At 36.3% G+C, this 16,885-nt stretch overlaps 1 long non-coding RNA gene across 1 annotated transcript; it reads left to right on the plus strand.

The window, feature by feature from the left end:
* Positions 1 to 3,571: 3,571 nt before the first annotated feature.
* LOC138181429 (uncharacterized) lies at positions 3,572 to 16,693 on the plus strand. Its single transcript, XR_011173516.1, has 3 exons — positions 3,572 to 3,627; positions 8,258 to 8,539; positions 16,472 to 16,693. It is a non-coding gene; the product is annotated as an uncharacterized LOC138181429 (long non-coding RNA).
* The last annotated feature ends 192 nt before the right edge of the window (positions 16,694 to 16,885 follow it).

Raw genomic sequence — 16,885 nt, forward strand, 5'->3', positions numbered from 1 at the left:
TTATGAATAAAAAATTATAATAACCGTAACCACGATATTTGGATAAAATTTGGGGCCGTTAAAACATCGAAAGTCAGACATTGCAATAACACGATATTTGAATGGATGGAATTTTGTATTGAAAATTGTTATTAACTACGATACAAAATAATCAATTGCAGTAAAATCAATATTCTATCACAATAGAAAATACAGGCGACCTTTGCGTGCACACTAAAACTTTCGATCGAGTTGCATTAGTCTGAAATATTTGCTCGGGGAACAGTGTAATCAATGCGAAGAAACGCAAGATCCATTCATTTGACTCAACATGAGGCGCGAATCTAAAGCAGAAGCGTGCAAATTTGTTCTGTCTGGGTGAAACAATATGGTTCGGATTTAACGATAAAAGAAGAAGACGGGAAAAAGGAAAAAATAAACTCGAGGTGAATTGTACATTCAGGGGAAAATAGTACGAAAGCACGCGCGTAGAATCTGTTGTATATTCGTATGTGTGAAGCACGAAAACGCTTAAGACCGAGCTAGTTTCGTTTTTTAGGGGACAGAATCGCGGATCAAAGTTTAGAAGAATTTACCGATTAACCTCCTGAAATACGTTTTTTCTAGACGTATACGAACAACTTATTACTGTTTTATAACGTGTAGAGGATGACAAAGGTGATAGCGTAGTGGATGAAACAAGTGCGTGTACCAACGATGCCTCATTGTACGCAGATAGTCATTCGCTGTTAAAGTATAGTCTACACTTTATGTTCATTTCGAGAGAAATGTTTCCCTGCAGTACACTGTACGTTTATATTTCCGCTGAACGCTGAATAAATTATTATTTTCTATGCTACAACAAACGGCCTTTGAATTTTATTGGAACACCTGCTGCGTAACGAAATTGAGAAAAATGTCGAACAATTTTCGTTGGAAATTGCTTGTTACTTATAAAATGATATAAATTGAAAAATTCCACCTTACAAATAGATTCGAAATATTTGACGGAAATTATTTATTGAAAATAAGAAATTTGAAGCAATGGTATATAGAAACTCGGAATAATAAATGTAAATAACATAGCACTTGAATACGAACAAAATAATAATGAGTCAATCGTAATGCGAGATATTCGGATTGACACAACTGATTACACTGTGGACTGCAATTGTTCGATATTTTCATGTAATTTAAAATGTTCCTTGCTCCGGTAGAATATTCCAGAGCTGAGTGAACGAGAAATGCGGAAATCACAGAGAAATCTTATATCCGCTCGCAGCATCGATTCGTTTACGATAACAAAGAAAGGGACTTTTGTCAACGAGGAAATAATATCCTTTCTTATTTCGACCATGAAAGTGTTATTGTTCCAATTTTTATTATTCCAACGCACCGTCAATCTGCCGTATTGCTTCATGACTTGGTCATGAAAGTAAGCAAATGTTCCATAGCTATGGTGCAGTCGGCTTTATCTTGGCAAGCAATGTCATGCCACGAATCTCGTTGATACAATCTCCCTTTCAGCAGTTGTCTTTCGACTTTGCTCTTGTTTCTTGTCCCTCTGCGGGAAATGATCGTCGACTTCTTCTCAGAACCTTTCAGAGGACGAGATAATTGGTACAGTCTCCTTTCTCGTCAAACATCCCTGTGAAACTGGGCTACGAACGATTGGAAAGGACAATGAGATTTGTTTTGGTTTCTGGTCCTTACTTTTGTCTCTTAACCGTTGAAAGATGATGCAGGCTTTATTGAGGTCTCATTTCAAGGGGAATCGAAACTTTCTAACGTAACAGAATTGGCAGAATAGGTTTTGTATATGTATCGTAGAGGCTGCGAAACCAAGTGTTTTCGTTCCAGCAATGAAGAAACGTTGCAAATGTCATCATGTGACTGTGAAATGTGTATGCATTTATGAGAAATTTACAGTGGCTACGCAAAGTATATTCAATTGCTTTTTTATCAGGCTCTGTGTTTCATTTTCACAGTATTGAATTTTTGTAAGCAGATAAAAGTGTTGCTAAATGAGATACACAATAAACCTGGATCTAATTAATTAGCAACAAAATCAGTGCTGCAATAATATATAAAATGGCTTGCGAATGCTTTTTACAGACACTGTATAGGTGCGAAAATTGAAAGAATACAATTGAATATACAAAATGTATAAAATAGACAAAATAGCGTACTCGTAATATTTACGTCGTAAAAGGAAAAGAAAATCTAATCATCCTTCGAAATGTGAAATAATTAGAAATTCGTTTGTAGTTTGAATAAAGAAAATTAAGTATTAAGGTATAATTAACTTGATTGATGGCTTATACAGCAATTGCATTTTTTATTCAAAGTGCGTGACAAGTAATTTGAGAAATAAATAAATACGTAAAAATAATGATTTTAGAATAAAGTACTATTTCCAGAATAGAACTGAGAAGAATAATAGAAACTGTAGACTGAGATTTAAAGCTTCACGGCTATGTGTTTTTTAAAAATAGAACAGGATCCTAATTTAGTGTTGTGACATAAAACTGAATGGGGTAGAAAATTAAGTTAAAAAAATACGAAAGCGAGATACATCAACAGGCAACGAATTTTTTTTAAGGATTTTCGAGTCTTTTCGGTAAGATTTATTCCTGTTTCCCTTTTCGATTTCATGTTTCTTTTCTAATTTGTTATTTCAATAAATTTTCAAGGAAATTTTAAATTACAGTTATGTACAGTCTTCTTTTTAAAACAATGAAAAGTTAAAACCTACTGTTTGTAATAAACTAGGAAGGTAATGTTACAAAAGAATTATTTTTGACCTAAATAAGGTTCTCTAAGGTTCTTTAAGCTGTGTCTAATTATTTATAAACCTCTACAAAGCTAAAAAAATATCATAGATATTACAAATAAAAACATTCTCGTATATTCAAATTTAGATGAATGAATCAGAATTATTTCTATTTTTAAATCAATCAAATTTTAAATAATCTACAATTCTGTAGTCCAATATTATTTTCACGTAATGTTGTCACTACCACATAGTTTAAATGCCGATCCAATATGACGTTACAAAAATGAAAGCAGAAACAATTATTGAAACGTTCCATTCATTTTAATTAATTATTTCTATCCAATAAATTAAACACAATCTATTCAAGCTACGCTTTCTGATGTTAAATACTTTATAATACGATAACGGAAGGGTACAATAATACAATTCAAAGATATAGATTCCGTCATTATTAATTAACCGCAACATAATTATCACTTATTAATTTGTGATCTAGAATAAAAATTTATCAATAATTTATTGATATATTAAATCTCGTTTCGTCTTGAATTAAATGCTTATGAAACGTGATAGAATTAAATAATTAACAGAATAATCAACCATAGCTGCTTCAACTTGTGATTTTTAATAAAAGATGATTCGTAACCGATCGATCAAAATATCAAGACTCTTTTCTGTTCAGATTAAACATGTTCTTAGACTAAGCACGAAAAACAGGAAAATCTGTGACGGATTAAGGAATAGAAGAAACACATAGTCATTTATTAATGAAATGTCGCGGCTATGGCACGGCTAGACATCGCGACATTTGATTACATTGGATTGGCAATGGTTCGCGTGTGCGTTAAGAAGAGAATGGAACTTTTGAGCTTGTAAGTACTTCGCGTTGCTAGCTAATGCTGGATATGTGTAAGCTGTGGAAAGTTTATTACATAATTTACGGTATTCCCAATATGATAACAAAGCTGCCATTTTAATAACACAATCATGCGTTTATGTACTTTAATCCGTTGTGTGTTGCATTATTAGACAGCAGATATTTATTCAGCTATGGGAAATACAACGCAAAAATTTGCAGAATGTACATAATACTGAAAACTGTCAAGTTGGAGCATACAAGACGTTGTTTTTTTTCAAAATTAAAAATAACTACAACGTATGATGTATAATATAATGTATTCAAATTATCTAAAAAATATTACAATTTTATAAAGTTACTTCTGCGATGTTTATTTACGAACTTTATTTTACGTATATTCTTTTAACTCTCTATATTACAGCGCGTAAGATGGTCCGTGCGCCGTCTAAATCTTTATATTACATACTGATCTACTATTTGTTATTTTTCCAATAAACAACGTCACCCACGAGCCACGTTGGTAGGAGCTTCCTCCTCCTATCTTCATCCATTAACGTTGGCTATAACCAATGGGCATCGCGGATCGTCACCTTCACTTTCCTAACGAAAAGTGTGAACAACGAATTCGCGTTTTTCGTTCAAAAAGCACACCCACACCGAGCTTTCCTCCTGTGGCGGCACTCGACAATGAAAATATCACCACTCGACGCTATGTAGCGTCGGACGATGGCAGCGCAGTGGTTAGCGCCTTAGACTACGAACGTTCGGATCCCGGGTTCAAATCCCGGCGCCCGTATTTTTCCGAAGTCCGATTTTTATTCCACGACATCTGAGTAAGAAGAAGAAAATACAGCGGTACACCGGCAAGCGACATCTACAGCCAGCAGCTACAATTATCACGGATATATAAAAGAAGATGCAGAAGATGGGGGAGAAAAGAAAAAAAAAGTGGTGTTTCGTCCAGAGCCTGCTAGCGGACTCATCAGTAAGGTTACCCAGCAGGCTCATGCCTTAGACACAATGGAAAGGCGAAAGAGGAAGAGGAGAGGAAAGACATATTGATTATATACATGGTAGGAATATTGCTGGGTGGTCCTCCCTCTCCTCCCGCGCCTTCGCCATGACCGCTTCCATTGTAACGAAGGCCGGATTATTCTTCTACCATCTCTAGCCGACGTTTCTCAACGGAGCATTTGAGCAACAAATGGAAGAGCGCTCCGTTGAGAATGACTTAAAGAAGTGCTGCAAGATCATAACAACACAACATCTTCAACACTCCTTCAATCAATCCGTGGCGCCTCCTTCCTTTCAGTCAGTCAATCCATCTACCCAGATATATATCCATGCTTGTGAAAGCAGGGGGAGATGGATAATGATATGTGTATAGTGGACAAAGGATAAGAGGAAGAGAGAAAGTAGTGTTTCGTCCGAGATCTGCTAGTATGGACTCTTCAGTAAGGCTCAACTAACAGACCTATACCTTAGACACTGGGATAGGAAAACTTGTGTTGGAAGTTATATTTATTGAAACAAACAGTGTCAATGTGAGCACTAGTGAGAAAGCATTAACATCGCTAGCCCTATGTTGATATCGATTGCCCTCTGGTGACAAGTGTAAGACGTATTCTACAAACGTGTAATTTAAACTAAGCCATTGTGATGAGTTATAAATAGATTGTACATTTGTAGTAAATTTAAAAGTGTAGAAATACACAGATTGCATAGAATAATGAGCAAAGATATCGAAAATATTGAAAATAAAGTTTCATTTTTTATATTGTTAAGGATTAATGTAATAAATGAGTTATGATACTTAATTGTATTGAATGAAAGAAATTTCTGTTTAAGTTCGATTTCCATAATTGTATTTCTGTTATAGTGTTAAATAAAGCTACGAATTTATATAAACATCCACAGTCTAATCATAATAGAGAATCTAATGTAAACCAAATTAGAAGTGTATGAAAACAGAATATCGGACGTTAGTGAATTCCTGTTTACAATATCGTTAACGCGATATGTTTCAAAGGAAAAAACAAAAGAAGAAACAGCGCACGGTAATGTTTTTCTGGCCTGATGTTTTCTTTCTTTTTCCATATTGTTCACGTACGCAGCATCGAGATAAACCGAACTGTTGAATCCAACGATTATTGAAAAAGTATTGGATGAACGAAATGTTGATCGGCAAGCCGTAGACTTCCGTTACAGATGTTTCTTACATTTTTAACGTTCTTTGATTCAACAGAATTATGTAATTGTAAAAGATCGATTATGTAAAATAAAGTTTCTGATGGTACTGTGAAAAAGACTTTCTATATAAATATTATATTCTGTATATTCCTGCACCATTAAATTTCATCCTGTGTCTCAACTGTCTCAAGTCATACAAGAAGCGTTGTAGTGTCATATCTATTTGAATGATTACATCATCTTGTCTGATATCACAGAGTTACACGTGCTGTGCACGTTTACCGCTTTACAAACTTTCCAACTTGTAACATACACGTTTTGGTAGACAACGTGCATTCTATGCCTCTGAAACAGATTTATAACAATTTCGTGAATTCTGAGATATCTAAAGCTGTACAAGTAGTAGGATTTGCATCCTGTTTCGTATATGTCCACACGGATTTCCGGATTTCTTGGAAGAAGAACAAGACAGCTTGAACTATAACGCGATGACCAATTTGCGCTTGCTTTTTTATAATAGAAAACGTTGAAGATTCATAGTTACATAAAATGGATACATATGGATATATATGTTCGAGTAGTAGTGGAGAGATATAGGACAATATTTTTTGATAAAGCTTTGTACAAACTTCAAAAGACTTTGTACAGACTTTAAAAAGAGGTAATTTGATGTTTTCCGAAATGATAGAATTCTGATTATTTCGAATAATTAGAGCAGATGACATCTATTTTTTGAAAAAATGTTAAACGACGATATAGATTTTAAAAAAGGAATTTTAATGTAATATATTTTACATCGTAGAATTCGTATTTTAATTTGCTTTATGTTGCAAATCCGTAAATTTCTTTAACTATCTCGGTTTCATAAAACGATCGTGGAGAATTCGTGTATCGTATATAATAATGGTTATTTCTCTGAAATATTATTGTACAACGATGTATTTATTGAAAGCTATAAATGAAACGAAAAATTATGTAACGAAGAGATATGATTCAACGAAGACTATAAAAGGCGATAGACGATACAATTGCTACACAGTCGATGTACGGCTTAATTACATCATACCGGGCACTATATCGATTCATGTAATTGTATTAGAAATGCATGAATCAACCGCAAACACCGCCTTGTTAAAATTGAAAAGTAAAGAGTAATTCAAGAATCTCAATGCTTTGAGGTAATGCTCGTCGTGGTTATTCTACGAGATCGCACGATTATATTTGCAAGAAATGCTTTAAATAATCGCTTATAAATCTTCACCAAAGGGTTAAAGTAGAAATAAAAAATATAGAAACTTTAGAAATGATTCTTTTAGAAATGAAATCTATAGTTTATGTATTTATAAATTTATATTTATTATATATGTCGGATTTACATTAGAATTACTATTAGGGGCGTGAAACGAATCTTCATTTGGATTACACATTGTCGTTATGCAATAGAGAAGACATTGACTAGTGCAAATACGATTACTACAGAATTTGACAAGTAACCGTGGTAATTAGATACTCGAGAAGCTAATGACTATGATCCTAGGTTCAATAACGAATCCTCGGTCAACGGGATAATAGGATGCGCTTTCTTCCAAAACCCAAATCGTACTCGACTTCTTTGGCTACGATGGAAGTATAACTAAACTAACTTTTTGTTAAAACGTGGAATCTCCACCGAGCGTTCAGACGCTAAGTAACTCGCCAAAAACGACCCCACGATAAAATCACTTTCCGTTGCGATGATGCTGCAGAGAAAAGCTATGATGGGACGTATCTAAGAACACGAGATCATCGGATTCGTCGAGGATAACCTTCGTTCACAAAGTGAGGGAAATTGACGTTGCTGTTAATTGGTCAATTTCCATGTTGGTGGTTAGAAAAAGATACTAGCCGCCCTCGAGGGAAAGCTGCACGTGTACTGTGGAAACGCGTCGACATCTGGCAATCATCTTACTTGAAAAATAGGGTCTGCAAGTGGCAAGCTACGGGACAGAGACCGTTGGAATGTTTACTGTCGCGTGCCGCTACAACTATTTCTTTTAAGGAGAGCTATAGAATTACTCCATACCTTTGTTAGACAAAGCGTTCATCCCGTGACCGCGGCTACGTTCGGCGACTGGCTGTCGCCTCGAGCCCCAGCTCATTATCACAAACCTCGAACAAATACAATCGGATCGAAAGACGACAATTGTTTAATTACGCCTATGATAGAATCTAGATTACGGTGTTAAGGGATTTTCCCGAAGTTCCAAAGGGAAGGCTCTGATGTCCTTTCATCTCCGACATGTATAATGTCTTTAATGGGAATGCTTATACTTTGATTGGTATTTATTTCCAAGAATCATAGAAAAGGTCAATATATGTTGTTTCGTGTATTTGTAATATATCTTAGCTTTTTGTGCGAAAATTAACCAATATTGGAATCAATTGGAATCGAAATGCCTTTATGTCTGTTTTAGATGCAGACTTCAAGTTTACCGAATTATGGAACATCCAGACAACCGGGAGGTTATCGGACGCCGAGTTTGCCACGTCGTCTAGGGGTAAAAATGGGAACACGAGTGATCTACAGCAGCATCGTGCAGAAAGACACCGCCCTTACCGACGACATGGAGTCGCTTTCATTAAAATCAGACACGGAGTCTTCGATTCAGTCATTGTCCGCACGATCAACGGAATCTCCTCTACCGGAAGCATACGAGCTCAGTTAGTAACATTTCTACTTCGACTAGGTTTTTCAAGTGTTAACAATTATCACTCGAACCTATAATTAAACGTTTACAACAATTAACAAATTTTTAATACAACGCTATGTTATCGATACATATTGTATCATCATCGTACTATATATTATTCTTATATTTAAAGTACAAATGCCATATAACTCATTTGGAGTTGCATTTCTTGAAATCAATCGCGCTATGTAATTCACTGTATCAGATAACATATACAACATAAGATATTTTGTCACTTCTAATTAAGTTACTTTTGCGATGTTTAACTTTATTTTACGTATAATCTAATATCTCTCTAAGTTACGGCGCGTAAGATGGTCCGTGCACCGTCTGAATCTTTATACTATATACTGATCTACTATATACTATATACTATAAACTGACTCTTTTGAAGTAATCTTAATAGCTTGAAGGAATCTCTAATCCTGTAAGTGTTTTCAGCTTACGAATGGTCCTAAGAACAATCATTAGGTTTATTGTGCGTTATTACAAATTACGGAAAAAGGGGGTAGTTGTTTTTCCAATAAACAATGTCACCCACGAGCCACGTTGGTAGGAGGCTTCCTCCTCCTATCTTCATTCATCAACGTAGGCTATAACCAATGGGCATCGCGGATCGTCACCCTCACTTTCCTAACGAAAAGAGTGAACAACGAATTCGCGTTCTTCCTTCAAAAAGCACACCCACACCGAGCTTTTCTCCTGTGGCGGCACTCGATACGACAAATAACACCACTCCACGCTATGTAGCGTCGGACGACGACAGCGCATTGGTTAGCGCCTTAGAATATGAACGTTCGGATCCCGGGTTCAAAACCCGGCGCCCGTATTTTTCCGAAGTCCGATTTTTATTCCACGACATCTGAGTAAGAAGAAGAAAATACAGCGGTACACCGGCAAGCGACATCTACAGCCAGCAGCTACAATTATCACGGATATATGAAAGAAGATGCAGAAGATGGGGGAGAAAAGAAAAAAAAAAGTGTGTTTCGTCCAGAGCCTGCTAGCGGACTCATCAGTAAGGTTACCCAGCAGGCTCATGCCTTAGACACAATGGACAGGTGAAGAAGAAGAAAAGGTACATAGGTGGTATTGAACTACATCGTCGAGGTGTAAAGCTTCTCCCTCAGCATCCCTGTCATGTTCAGTGTATCCAAAGCCCGCCGGAGAGAGTTCCTACCATCTCTCTCGTCGACGTTCCCAAGGCATCAAGAGACATCCTCGAAATTGTCACAACACCTTGGGGGACTACTAAACTACTAGTAGCGTTGTAAGAACATATCACTACATCAATCCATCCACATCAACACTCCAAATCCTGCATCGCTCAATCATCCTCGCGTCCTTCTTCCTTTCTGTCAATCCATTGGCCCCTGTGATGTGATGTTCTTGATGTTAATCGAGGCGAAGGAAAGGGCGAATGGGGATGATGTAGGTCGGCAAATAAAGGAAGTGGAGAAAGACAGAGAAAGTAGTGTTTCGTCCGAGATCTGCTAGTATGGACTCTTCAGTAAGGCTCAACTAACAGACCTATACCTTAGACACTGGGATAGGAAAACTTGTGTTGGAAGTTATATTTATTGAAACAAACAGTGTCAATGTGAGCACTAGTGAGAAAGCATTAAACATCGGTAGCCTTATGTTGATATCGATGGCCCTCTGGTGACAAGTGTAAGACGTATTCTACAAACGTGTAATTTAAACTAAGCCATTGTGATGAGTTATAAATAGATTGTACATTTGTAGTAAATTTAAAAGTGTAGAAATACACAGATTGCATAGAATAATGAGCAAAGATATCGAAAATATTGAAAATAAAGTTTCATTTTTTATATTGTTAAGGATTAACGTAATAAATGAGTTATGATACTTAATTGTATTGAATGAAAGAAATTTCTGTTTAAGTTCGATTTCCATAATTGTATTTCTGTTATAGTGTTAAATAAAGCTGCGAATTTATATAAACATCCACGGTCTAATCATAATAGATAATCAAAGGGTCGATCGCGTTTTCCCTTCACAATTCCAATCACAATTTTCTGTGGAACAGAGATAAATACAAAACTTCTTCTTATCAGGATAGATAAAAGATTAGCAAGGGAATTTTAGATCTTACCAAGTCGTTAAGTGTTTTATACACACCTTGTTGTAATTTGAATATTTAGTTCATTATAAATGTATTCATATATAATGTTTAAATTGTAGACATGAATTAATGATTAGCTAAATCGAATTTGAAGAGCATATAGCAAACGTTTTTAGTATAAAAATTAATCTACTGATTTTGAAGCGTACGTAGTCTTATTTCTCTATGTACTTTAATTAGTGCGAAAAAATACTTTCAGTAATTATCAATTTCATTAATTTACAACAATTAAGATGAAATATCGTTTGTTTATGTGTACTTTATGTGAGCGGTAATATTGTAAGAACGAATGAAAATTGACAGACTTTTACTAAGGTTACGATTTCTAATTAAATTTAACCGAGGTTAAGATGATACGCTTTCTTTTATTTTTATGAAAGTATCCTTTCCTAATAATGTAGAGTATAATTCAATCTACAATTATGTGCAAGGAATTACTTCATTATTGGAATTTACAGTTCACTTACAAGTTAAAAACTTTCTGGATGATAACCAAGTATTTCAAACTGTAGTGATAGTTTAAATTATTTTAACAGCAAATAAAATACGCTTCAGGTAAATGAATACATGTCAATTAAATAAATATCGAACGTCGTTCATTTTCTATTCATTTTTGTGCATGTTCATTATTGCCCATATCTTTCCCCCTTTTTATTCAAAATCGTCAGTGAATCGAAACGTAAATTACTTTTACGTGCAGCGAACCTTAATTCCTGTGAATGCTTGGAAAATCTTTTCGTTCTTTATTATCGGGTATTGCCTTTTTTTTTTTAATTAATGTACCAAAATCAATTAGAAACAGAGAAGCTACAGAAATAAATAAGTTATACCAAACATTTATTAATGAGTAATGATATTCAAATAATAAACATTAATTTCATATATCTACGTACGTCTTTTATGTTAGTTACACAATAGTTTTATTTTGTATTTTAATTAAAGTGATATAAGTATTTTTATTAATGCTTGGTAATTAAATTAAAATCTCTGAAATGCTTAGACTAATCTAAAATAATCTTTATAACATCAATAGCGTCATGTCAATAGTGCATATTGTCGATATGCATTATATATATATACGCGCATATTATTTGTCTCTCTATTTTTATTATGTTTATTAGTTACACTATTTGAAATACTTCATTATTAATCATCCAATTATGATAGCCCTTATGCAATATAATCTTCAAACGGTTCCATGGTTCCCATTTCTTATCAGTAGATAACAGACAAATCCCTATCTCACCCTTTCCCGACACTCCAGAAGCAAGAAACAAAAACAGATAACAACTCATTAAACGAAACTCTATTAAAGTCATCGATATAAGAGAAAGAAAGTAAGGACAATTAGTGATATGTGAATGAGCAGTTTGATAAAACAGACAGGCCGATAAGTGAGCTAACAATGGCGGGGTCGCAGGTGAAATAAGGGGTAAGGGGTTTCGATTAGCCGGATCCAGGTCCGGGATAAGTTGGAAAAGAGGATGCGCGTCGAAAGGTCGAAAGTGGCGAGGGTGTAGAGTCATGGGGTGCTTGTGTGGTGGGGGGAAGAAAGGGATGGTACCTGCGCCAGATCCTTGGCTTGAAAGGGGCGGTCGGGTATCGCGTTAACGCGCGGCCGGCAGTTTCTCGCGAGCCGCGAGCCGTGTCGTACTGTGTGGATGCGCGCGCAGCTTCGCCTCACTTCACTCCCTTTGCACCTGTCGCGTTCAACTTCGCGCCTCAGCGACGCGATACGGCTGGCTTTCGCGTGGGCTCTTTCTCGACCACCGTTAACCTCATCGTACCGCGAGTCAAGTTTGCTGCCCGTCATACTAAACTCTACAACATGAGTGATAGTTGCGTCTACACGTCGCGTGTTACCGCGTGACGCATCATGAGACACGATTTTCATGCGAATGTTGTCGCAGTGTGTCGTCGACTAGGGAACGTTTGAATCGGTGCAATCGTTTGAGCGGTAACATTCGAAGTAATATACGGCGGAGCGTCATCGAAACTTTCGCTCTTTCTCTCTTTCTCTCGCTCGTTTATCGATTCAACTAACTCGTTGATTTACGACTTTTTTCTTTCTCTGTGAGACAGAGATCAGTGCGCGGATTATCGATGCAGCGATTGAAGTTCGATTGCTCGTGCCGAATCGATGAAGGCCATTCGAGAATCGAATTGTCACGAGAGCACTTGACTGTTTGAAATTCGGGTGGTGATCGTCGAACTAATTGCCGATGAGCGTGGCATCCATCATCGTCGTTTTCGGTCTTGATAAGTGGCTTAACTTGCTCGTGACTTCCGTACTCTCGCCAGTCGAGTCGAGTCGAGTCGAATCGCGAGTCGATTGTCTTTCGAGTTGAATCGCGACGCTGTCATGCTTTATTCGTAAGAAGTATCGCTTTCGGACAATCCCTAATCGGTTTTGTCTCTCGTGAATGATGAAGAGAGAGGAGAAGAGAAAGTCTAATCGTCTTTCTTGACGCGTTGTCATTACGTTCGCGAGTCTCTTTCGGATTCTCGCTATTCAAGGCTCGAGGAATCTCTTTGTCCGAAGTGAACTGTGACAGAGTTAAATTGCGATCGCCGGCGGCGGCTGTGTGTGCGTGTGTGAGATCAGAATTCAGGAGAATTCAGCGAATGGGCCACAAGTGCAGCGGAACTGCCAAGTACAGTCGGCTGCTGTGCAACTAAGTGCATCAGCTGGTCATCGAGGTTGTCGAACAAACGTAATTGGCGTTGTCATCACTCGTAAGTGAAAAAAGCTTTTGTTTATATTTTCTGGATTTTTTCCTGGATTTACTACGTCGCGTTTGTGTCCGTGGTGTTTATGCCGTTGTTTGTTTGGTTACTGTTAGAGATCGAACTATTTTGCGTGATACGAAATAAGATCGGAAGGTTAAGTATTCACTGTGGAATAGTACGACATGGCACTATGATTAATTTTTAATTGTTGGTACTGCTTCATAGTTTGATGAGTTATTTTAATGATATATACATACACATATATATTATACGTATAATATATATTTACACATACACACACACATGTAGTTTTGTTGTTTATGAAATACTAATAGGATATAGAGTACTTACGATTAAAGATAACTATCATCCTATAAACATTTTTTTATTTATGTAATTTTGTTTTATCTATTCATGTAGGTAGTTTTCCTTATTATTAGTTATTTCTTCTATAATTAAATATATTTTTCTTACTACTAATTAAGATAAATTAAAAGATGTATTGATTTAAATTGAAATTTCATCGTCAATTGATACAAGGAAAATATTTATCCAAATTAAGATGTATCTAGGAAATATGTAGAAAAAATTATTCAGGTCATTGCTTCAATCTTCAAAATTGCATTGTATATACGCAAAATTGTTTATGCTTTCGATATATGCTACTTTTAAACGTATGCATAATTCAAACAGAGTTTCCCTATCAAATTCTACGAAACGACCCCACCGTCTATGTGTCCCTTAATGCTCGAACGGCGATCGATTTCCGTAATTTCCCGTGCACCGGATTTCCTTAAAACGTTTTCTCTCTTTGATGACTAGCCAACAAAGATAAATGTCGAGAACTCGATTTAAGGTGCTTGGAATGGAACGATCGCGGCACGATTTTATTTTCACTTGCGAATGAGTAAACGTGTGTACCAAAAATTCTCTTTTTACTATCGTTTTTTCCACCATCAACGGAAATTCCCTATTAGTATATGAAAGGAAGTATTTCTTTCACGTTTGCAAATTATTTATTTGGAGTTTCTACATAAGTAATATGTGGTAAATTTCAGTCGTTTATCTTTATATAAAATTGCTTTCAAGCAAATTTCTCAATTAAGTTTTTGTTGTATAAAATGCTTGTCAATGAGAAAATCTTCGTACCAGTATTCCTCAATTCTTCGAATCGTGCATCTTTCTACTAGCAAATTAATTTGTAGCAGCACTAGTGCTACTTTTCTATTTCAATATTAAAAGCTCCACATAGTAAATGATTTCATATAATATAAAACATATGGAAAACGTATTGAAATTGTGATAGTTTTTAAATGTTTCATTTCCAAATACTTATATGTAGGAATCACTAATTAATTGGAATTGTGTAACATTTGATTAATCGTCAATTTTGAAATATCTGCCAGAATCAATTATAAAAGTGAACTACATTCTAGGATGTGAGTGTCATTATTTTACCAATGTTTAAGCATGTTCGACAAAATCGTAGCAATATATGTAATATACGTTATATTACCTTTATCTCATTATTATACTATTTGTATTAAATTATATTATTTATCTAGAATCATATTTCAGTAATATATATGTCGGGTTCACATTATGATTAAGGTTAGGGGCCTGAAGCGAATCTTTATTTGGATTAGACATTGTTGTTATTGCTGTTAATTGGTCAACTTCCATATTGGTGGTTAGAGAAGCATGCTAGCTTCCCTTGAAGGAAAGTTGCTAGCGAGAAGCGTCGTTCCTGAGAAAAATACATTTCTCCTATCTCCCCGTAGTTGGGACAAAGACTGTCTGTCTGTCTGAAGGACTTTAGTTAACTAAATCTTAAGATTCATAACGGGTCCTCAGGTTAGCTGAACATGTACTGTGGAGATGCGTCGACATCTGGTAATCATCTTACCCGAAGAATAGGGTCTGCGTGTGGCGAGCCACGGGACAGAAACCGTTGGAATGTTTACTGTCGCGTGCCGCTACAACTATTTCTTTTAACGAGAGCTATAGAATTACTCCATACCTCTGATAGGTAAAACCGTTTATCCCGTGACCGCGGCTACGTTCGGCGACTGGCTGTCGCCTCGAGCCCCAGCACATTATCACAAACCTCGAACAAATACAATTGGATCGAAAGACGACAATTGTTTAATTACGCCTATGATAGAATCTAGATTACGGTGTTAAGGGATTTTCCCGAAGTTCCAAAGGGAAGGCTCTGATGTCCTTTCATCTCCGACATGTATAATGCCTTTAATGGGAATGTTTATACTTTGACTGGTATTTACTTCCAAGAATCATAGAAAAGGTCAATATATGTTGTTTCGTGTATTTGTAATATATCTTAGCTTTTTGTATGAAAATTAACCAATATTGGAATCAATTGGAATCGAAATGCCTTTATGTCTGTTTTAGATGAAGACTTCAAGTTTACCGAATTATGGAACATCCAGGCAATCGGGAGGTTATCGGACGCCGAGTTTGCCACGTCGTCTAGGAGTAAAAATGGGAACACGAGCGATCTACAGCAGCATCGTGCAGAAAGACACCGCCCTTACCGACGACATGGAGTCGCTATCATTAAAATCAGACACGGAGTCTTCGATTCAGTCATTGTCCGCACGATCAAAGGAATCTCCTCTACCGGAAGCATACGAGCTCAGTTAGTAACATTTCTACTTCAACTAGGTTTTTCAAGTGTTAACAATTATCACTCGAACCTATAATTAAGCGTATACAACAATTAACAAATTTTTAAGACAACGCTATGTTATCGATACATATTGTATCACTATCGTACTATATATTATTCCTATATTTAATAGCATTTCTTGAAATTAATCGCGTTATGTAATTCACTAAATCAGATAACATATACAACATAAGATATTTTATCTCCTTAATCCTATATCTCAAGAAATTAAGGAATTCTGCAAACATATTAATTTCAATGTAAAAATATCTGTTCGAACATGATGCATTTCATCATCATGCAAGGATTATATGATTTGTAAATTTAAATTTTGTATAATTACTTTTTCCAATAGACGCTGACATTCGTACAGATGACGAGACGTTCCGTGTGCCGGAAGACGAGTCGATGTCCGCTTCCTTAGCAGCGCGTCTTGAAGAGTTGTCGTTTGCCGAGGAACGAATCCTGCAGACAATTAAGTTGGATCGGAGCCACGGTGGCAGCATAGGGTTGCAAGTGACAGAGGGTAACGATGGTGGCGTCTATGTCCAAGCGGTGTCGGTAGGAGGATCGACCGATATGGCCGGAAACGTGAATAAAGGTAAGCATAAGCGCCATTCTTTACCGGAGCTACATTAATTCGGAGAAATTTACTGATCGCAGGCGATCGCATCGTAGCGATAATCGGGCAGAATTTATTGCATTTGCGGTATGAAGACGCTCTGAAGATGCTGCAGAGCTCGTCCGATACGATCGAGCTGGTCCTCTCTCAAGCTACTTCCTATAA

This window comes from Bombus flavifrons, chromosome 7 (assembly GCF_040668555.2).
Source record: "Bombus flavifrons isolate JBK064 chromosome 7, iyBomFlav1_principal, whole genome shotgun sequence".
In the NCBI taxonomy this organism is placed as follows: Eukaryota; Metazoa; Arthropoda; class Insecta; order Hymenoptera; family Apidae; genus Bombus; species Bombus flavifrons.